This window comes from Squalius cephalus (genome assembly GCF_949319135.1).
Source record: "Squalius cephalus genome assembly, chromosome: 7".
NCBI classification, from domain to species: Eukaryota; Metazoa; Chordata; class Actinopteri; order Cypriniformes; family Leuciscidae; genus Squalius; species Squalius cephalus.
In genome coordinates, this window is record NC_137128.1 from 35,721,241 (window position 1) to 35,729,575 (window position 8,335).

Here is an 8,335-nt window from a genome sequence, read left to right on the forward strand (position 1 = left end):
GGATGGGATGGGATGGGTGGATGGATGAGAGGCGATCATCCTTTTCATGATTGATAATCAGTCACATCCAAATACTCCTGCACATCCCTGACAACCATTAGTGTGTGTATATAGGCTAATCTTTGTATCTGTGCAGTGACTTCCATTGAACTTGTTCCTATTATTCCAAGTTTAATTTAGCATATGATTTAGGCTATTATGAAAATAGCTTGAATCTGAATCACAACAGCATATTTACCACCACAAATGATCTGCTGCTGTTTGCAGGTGCATTTGAATGAACACACACACATAAACAGGCTGCAGCGATGAGAGGCAGACATTTGTACATTGTTTTGAAGAGACTGATTCATTTCAGGTTACATGATAGGACATTACCTTCTGTACCTCTTTTACCCCTTTATTTATTTATTTTTTATTTTTATTTTTTTGCTCTAAATGATGGGTAGAGGTTGTAATCCTTCTTACCCTCACATAAAAAGTGAAACATTTAGGAGTCAAATTCATCTTAGTCAGTCAGTAAATACATAATAAGAGTCTGATAAGAGCCTCAGTTGCAAATATCTGAAGTAGACCCAGTTTATAGTGACACAAAACAAGACATTACCTTGAGATTTCTAATTTGAGTAACAGCAAAAAGATCTGCACAACAAATCAGTCGGTCTTGGCATATAGGCACAAGGGGTTTTGACCCAGATTTGTTTCGCCAAATGTGAAGAAAAATGAATGAATAAATAAAAAAGAGGAAGGGGGCTGTGCTGTGTTTGGTGAACTCTGCTCACAGCATTGTTAATGATTAATGCCTTCTCTTAGTGTAGCGGCTTCCTGTGCGTGATATCACTCTGATGCTGTATACACAAGTGACGTAAGTGCAGCTCAATTACACAGAACAACAAACTCTCAAATACACACAACGACACAAGACACACATTTAATGAAAAAAAATGAATGAAAAAAGAAAGAAATGGAGCAGTCAATAACACAAACAGACAAAACCGCACATATAAAGACATATCTGAAAAGTAAGCCATCAACAAGACAAGGGATCACTTGTGAGTTGTGACCTTGTAGCAAATTGCTTAGCTCTCTTTATTTGACAGAAAGAAAGCTCAGGAATCGCAAGGGTATCACATACTCTAAAAATAGAAGATTGATACAGGTCGACACACACAGACATCTCATTCAACATGCTATCACACAAACAGATCTTAAATTAGCCTCTCCTTCACCAACACACTGACTCACTATTTTACAACATGCAGTATTTCACACTAAACAATATTTATCTGGACACCAACAGCAAAACGTCCCCCCACTGTCATCTAAATGTAAATAAGACCACATCGTCGAACATCTGCCCTCACTGAAGTAATAAATGAACAACACTTAAGGGGTAATATCATTTAAATATATATATTTTTTTTGTTTGGGGTCAGAAATAATTTTAATTTTATTTTTGGGGGAAAGAAATAAAATAAATCAATACTTTTATTCATCAAGGATGATTTAAACTGATCAAAAGTTACAGTAAAGACATTTATAATGTTAGAAAATATTCTATTTTAAATAAATGCTGTTCTTTTGAACTTTCTAATCATCAAAGAATTTTGAAAAAAAATTGTACACCACTGTTTTCAACATTGATAATAATAATGAATGTTTCTTGAGCATCAAAGCATCATATTAGAATGATTTCTGAAGGATCATGTGACACTGAAGACTGGAGTAATGATGCTGAAAATTCAGCTTTGATCACAGGAATAAATTACAGTTTAAAATATATTAAAATAGAAAACAGTCATTTTAAATTGTCATAATATTTCACAATATTACTGTTTTTTTTTTATTATTGTTTTTTATCAAATAAATGCAGCCTTGAGCAGAAGATACTTCTTTTAAAAACATTAAAAAATCTTTACTGACCCCAAACTTTTGAACGGTAGTGTATATTATGTAAACACAAACTTTTATTTTGGATGCGATTAATCATTGCCCAGCCCTAATTTTTTTAAAGATTTGTCAAAAGATTCTTAACAGTGTAATAAAAGTATGAGTGTAAATGAACATGCACAATTAAATATCTGATTAAAGCAAAGACATATCCAATACTGAATGATACCATTAAAGCAACACTAAGGAAAATTTTTTACCTTAAAATAATGTTTCCAAAATCGTATCAGTGGTTCATCAAGTCGTAACAGGGTTAAAGGCACTCCTGGATTCGCTTTGCAGCCCTATATCTGCTATAACCACACTATGGAAGTTTGCCAAACCGGGTCGCGTTTCTGCAGTTCTAATGAGACATAAGAAAACTACAAATTTTACTTGCTTTACATCAAGCATTAAAATAGTCATTATTTAGTTTTTCTTCGTTTCTGATGTCGCAATACATCATACTTTCATGAAATCATGCAACATACTCTACCTTGTCTGTGGACATCGTTCATTCCAAAGCCGGTGATGGATAAACAGCGAGCGTGTGTTCGACAGTCGGCTGCGGGCGGCGAAATTATTTACGACAGCAGTAATGGACAATTCCACTTCCAACCTGTAGGGCGACCGAAGAGGAAAAGTTCCTTAGTGTTGCTTTAAATTCTAAATAAAAAATAACAGCAGATAACCCATATACCCAATATATTGTGCATCCCTAAAAGGTACAGTCGCAAAAATGGCACATTAATTAGAGGATGGAAATTATGAGCTTGGACCACCTTGTCCATCTAGCACATCCTGAGTCCAATATGGCCCTTGCATGGTGGAAGTACTATAAAACGAAACCAAAAACTATTTTTGGTGCGAGAAACCTTGACTAACTTAAAAAAAAAAAAAAATATATAACCACTTGAAATTTAGAAAGTTAGTTATTACACAATTATTTGGAACATTGGTAGTATGTAGATCAAATGTTACAGTGCGCTAATGATTACGAAGATAAATAAGCTCACCGACATAAAATAAACAACAGAACAAATCAGATCTATTCCCAAGGTGACTTGCTACCTTTGGGGAATGACGCAGTGATTTAAATATAGTTCAGGTGAGTCTGTGCCATGTCGCGGTGGATGTGGACAGGCTCTCTCAGACGTGATCTGTTCTGTGCTTGGCACTTTTCAAGTGTCAGGAACCACAATGTATGTCAGCATTCGGCTCCCAGAGGGTGAGCCAGCAGAGTGCTGAATGGTGTTGTTTGTGAGACTGGATGGGTGGGATTGGAAGGCAAATGTGCGTGTGCTGGGGGCTGTGTGGTGCCGTGGACTCTTGCTGAGTCTGCATCCCCCACTGTGCCTGACAGCGGTAGCTCAAACCATGCCTGTTTGATGAGGGAAAACAGAGAGCTGAAAAAAGCACAGAGAGCTAAAACCAGAGAGAGAAAGAGTGAAGAAAATGAAAAATATCCAGCCCTTATGGCATGGCATGGCATTTAGCTGCATGGTTAGGTACTACATAAGCACCTATGTAAAACACATGTGCAACAATGCCGTAACATACGATCTGAGAAGCGCAGGACAGACAAGCGATCGCTTTGTTTTCATCACAAAGACTAGCCATCCTCTCATCCATCCAGCTCTGCCGTTACGCCTCAAACATATTTAGCACTGCCGGAAGGAAAGAAGAGCCAGCAGTATCATTTTCCAACCAGTGTGTAATTCAGACACCCTTTTATGCATTCTGCTTTGCTTTACTGGGGAGAGAGAGAGAGAGAGAGAGAGAGAGAGAGAGAGAGAGAGAGAGAGAGAGAGAGAGAGAGAGAGAGAGAGAGAGAGAGAGAGAGAGAGAGAGAGAGAGAGAGAGAGAGAGAGAGAGAGAGAGAGAGAGAGAGAGAGAGAGAGAGAGAGAGAGAGAGAGAGAGAGAGAGAGAGAGAGAGACTTTATATTGAGAGCCCATCTGTCAGTCTCTTTTCTGAATATGTCCATATAATTTTATTACTCCCAAAGGGAGAAAAGGATGAAAGAAAAAAAGAGTGCAAGCGTGAAGGATAAAGGACTGAAAGGAAATCGGCGCGAGTGTGAAACCTTAAAGAAAGTATGAGACAAAAAGAGGAATGTTCGCTAATATGTACTTGGATAACCAAGAAAAGAAAGACAGGAACAATGTATAGACGTAGATTAAAAGGAACAGGTTTTGTCTAGCAGAACTGAAAATGATCTTTGGATTCATGGCCCATAGCTGTAAGCGCATATCATTGTTCAAGAAAACTAAAACTAGATGAAAATATTTTTGATACCTGAAATTAAAAAGAATTTTCATAAAACTAAAATTCCAAAATAATAAATGTAATTATGTATAATTATAATATAATAATGTATTTTTTGTATACATTTTTGACATTTATTTTGTTGAAATTTTAGTTTCATGAAAATGTACCGGTATATCATTATAAAATTATTATTAACTGTATTATCTAAATTAACAATTAAAAACTATAATAACCCTGGCACAAGCTCTGACATGTTGAGCCCTGGTGCTCATGTAAGTGGCGCAAGTTCAAACCTGGCTCATAACATTTCCAATCATCTCCATCATTTCCTGTCCTCTCTGCACTATCCTTCTCTATCTGAATATGAGAAGATGATGAGAAATGTAAAAAAGCAAATGAAAGATAAGAGAAACACACTGCAGTGTCACCAGCTGTCCTAATATAGCCGGACTCTAGTAGTGACTACTCTGTCTGTTCAGGCAGACAGACAAATGGGCACTGTCACAATGGGGCAGCTTCCCCCCACCCCTTCTGACAGCGCATCCGTCAGTCTCACAGAGACCCACATCAAATTATCCAAATTAAAACGGGCTTAGCGTGGCATCTGGCCTCATCCCGAAGGACCCCAGAGCAGCTGAGCTCAAAGCAGACCTTCAAAATGACACCATGTTCCCCTCCTAAAGCTATGACCACATCACATTATACATCAATCAGGGTTACAGGTCAAAAGTCAAATTAGTTCACATGGCTCATTCAGATCAGTTTGTATGTCTTATGATGGTCTATATCAGGACTTTGCGAGGTGTATCTGGTCCAAGATAAACCTATGTGCAGGAAAAGCTTTTGTTACACTTAAAGTTAAGGGAGATGGGATATGTCAGCTCTGAAAACATAATAAGCCTATTTGTGCTCACTTTCATTCCCGGAAAGTCTGACAGTACCCACTTAAGTATTTGTACGAAAGTGACAACAATTATCATCATAACAATGGACTGTATTTGGGGAGCCATTTCACAGGACATCAGCTGACCCCTTTTCAAAAAAGGTCTAGATAGATAGATTATATCAAGACCTTCTTTGAAAAGGGGTCAGCTGATAGATAGATAGATAGATAGATAGATAGATAGATAGATAGATAGATAGATAGATAGATAGATAGATAGATAGATAGATAGATAGATAGATAGATAGATAGATAGATAGATAGATAGATAGATAGATAGATAGATAGAATTTGAAGACGAGTCTTTTCTCAGAAAGAAAGTAGTAAAGGCTCTTACCTCACTCTGAAGCATCTTGCTCCGGCTCCCAACATAATGGAGTCTTGAAATGACAAAAGACTTTTAACAAAGTAAAAAATTAACGCGAGGAATCCCTCTCAAATCCCACCAGCGTCGAATTCTCCTGGAGGGAAATACATTTGCATTTTCATAAGAACTCGATAGTCATCCAAACCGACAATTATATGCAGAAGGAATGGAGAAGCGAAATAGATAACATGAGGGAAGGAATGGATCTGTTCGAACTCTACATAAACTTACACAGAGGGACTGTATGCGTGATAAGGCAAAATTGTGATCTGTGCACGTGTAAATTCCAGCAAATTCCGTCTAAAATAACAACAGTGGTTTAAAATAATACGTGAGATAATATTTCACAACGAAATCACGTGCACAAACAGCGTCCAATAGGCTACACAAACCACGTGCACGAGCGAACTCGAGTGACTTACTTTACTGACCTTCTTAGTTAGTAATATAGGCCTATATTTATTATCTATATAAATAATTTAACAAATAATTAATTAATAGTTATTTTGCATGAATATAAATAAACTGGACAGTTGAATAATAAACATGTCTGCTGCAATCATTATTATTATTATTATTATTACACCCACAGCATGCCATGTTACTTTTAGATGGTGAACTGAGGGCAGACTTTTAAAGTAGTCTGGCTTTGAGTGACCGCCACCTTTAGTTACTGTTCTGGTGTCCGACCATGAAAATTAACTTAAAATAGACCTTTCTGTGGAAAAAAAGAAAGAAAGTGGAAATCAAAACGTTATTAACTAAATGGATGATTTTCAGTGTATTGATATAGAAGAATTGAAGAGCTGTCTGAATGTTCTCATAAGTGGACTGATCATAAATGACATAGGCCTATTTCATACTTGTCTTTTTGCATATTATTTTACAGTGCCATTGTCTGTGTATTTAAAGCCTACACACACACACACACACACACACATATGAGTAGGCCGATATGATCCTAAGCCACATAAAATGGTCTGAAGCAGCAGCTAATCCCACATGCACTTCCTCTCCCTCACTCTGTTCCACTCAACACACAGTTTGGTTTTCATGTTTTATGGGGACTTTCCATAGACATAATGATTTTTATACTGTACAAACTGTTTTTCCATCCCTCAGTTTTCCTCACAATGTAATATAAACCTGTGCACTCACACACACACAATCATGTTTGCCAGTTTGCTGTGGCAACTCAAGGTTTTTATATGTAGGATATTGGAGTGTTTTCTCCAATGTACATCTCATTTCAGTTGACTCTGAGGTTCAACAAGGGCGTTTTTAACTGTGCTGTGAACTAATTTGTAGCAGCTTTGACCATAGTGATGTGGTTATGGTTAGGTCAACTTCTTTTATATTTAGGCTTTGCTGCCATCCTCTGGCAGCACCCAGAAACACCAAAGACAACTGAATAACATTTCAATTTTTACATACTCTACCATTCTAAAGTTTGGGTCGGTAATTATTTTTAAGGAAATTAATATTTTCATTCATTAAGGATACAATAAATTGATCAAAAGTGATAGAAAATACAATTTCAATGTTAGAAAAGAACAAACTTATTTTGAATTTTCTATTCATCGAAGGATCACGAAAGAAATGTATCACGATTTAAAAAAAAAACAACAAAAAAAAAACAGCTCAGCTGTTTGCAGCATTGATAATAAGACATGTTTCTTGAGCACCAAATCAACATATTAGAATGATTTCTAAAGGATCATGTGACACTGAAGAATGAATAATGATCTTTTGACATATAAGAGGTCTTTACCATTAAAATATCCTGATAGTTTCATAGCTTAAAACACCCTCCTCACTATAAACAAAGCATTTAAGGCTCCAAAACGGCTCGTTTGGATACTGTGGGGTTTGTGGCTTCGCACGGGTAAATGGCATATGTCTGGATCCATAGAAGAGATTGACGAATAGTTACCTAATCGCACCACAGGCCCCGCCCACTGGAGTGCGTTCCATAAGGAACATACTAAAATCCATGTCACGACTTCTTTACATTCTAGATAGACATTTACATTAAAATGGTGATTTTTATGTCCTTTTAAGTCATCAATTTATCAGGTTAGAGAAAACAAAAATCAGTCCTAATTATTTTAACTACACAGCAAAAAGTCAGCAAAAGACCTTCAGCAGATAGGCTACCAAATAATCCAACATTTATTTTTATTTTGGTCTATTAAAACTCAGCCTTTAAAAAGAGACTAAAGACAACATGGGTTTTGCATTGTTTTATTGACTGTTTGTACAAAAAAAGAGGTATGATAAATCACATAACCAGCAAAGAATAGGCCACCTTTACCATAAAAACTAGACTTAAAAAAAAAAAAAAGGAAAGGAAAAAGAAAACTGAAATGAAACAACAGGCGTTGACATACAATTTGTTAGTGTTGGTCATGTTAGACTGCGCAATACAGACACCATACACAAAATTGCCGAATATGCTATTAAATGTGACGTGAAGATTGAAATGATTAATCTAGAGTGTCATGTTCAATATTTCTGTCAATCGGTTAGGCTCAGTTAATAGGATGTTCACATCTGTCCATTCAGTCCAAAACTGACAACTGAATATTCCGACATCACTTTTTAAAAATGCCTTTTTGAATCTCTTTGTAATGCCATTAAAGTCTCTACGAGACTGAAGTTACAAGAGCATTTGTTGAATGCAAACTTAAAGCATCATACATGGATGTTTGATCAGTTTCTAACACAAGGGCATTACATCTTTAGATACAACACAACTATTTTACTAATCCATCAACGATAGTCTATTCTAATTACACTAAAACATCACGCCTGAAAAAACGTTTG

The 8,335-nt window shown here is 36.4% G+C and overlaps 2 protein-coding genes across 5 annotated transcripts in view; both read right to left on the reverse strand.

Annotated features, from left to right (window-relative positions):
• spsb4a (splA/ryanodine receptor domain and SOCS box containing 4a) overlaps positions 1-5,603 on the reverse strand; it is a 64,695-nt gene extending 59,092 nt beyond the window's left edge. For 2 of the 4 annotated variants that reach the window (XM_079875512.1, XM_079875510.1), the window contains exon 1: positions 2,426-2,548. The gene's annotated coding sequence lies outside the window, so the exon portion shown is untranslated. Of the gene's footprint in view, positions 1-2,150; positions 2,209-2,425; positions 2,549-5,479 lie in introns of those variants that run through there. The other 2 variants (XM_079875513.1, XM_079875511.1) reach the window with 2 other exon arrangements.
• The window catches only part of LOC307161216 (complement C1q tumor necrosis factor-related protein 6-like), a 161,088-nt gene that overhangs the window by 75,263 nt on the left and 77,490 nt on the right, over positions 1-8,335 (reverse strand). The gene's annotated exons all lie outside the window — the stretch shown is intronic.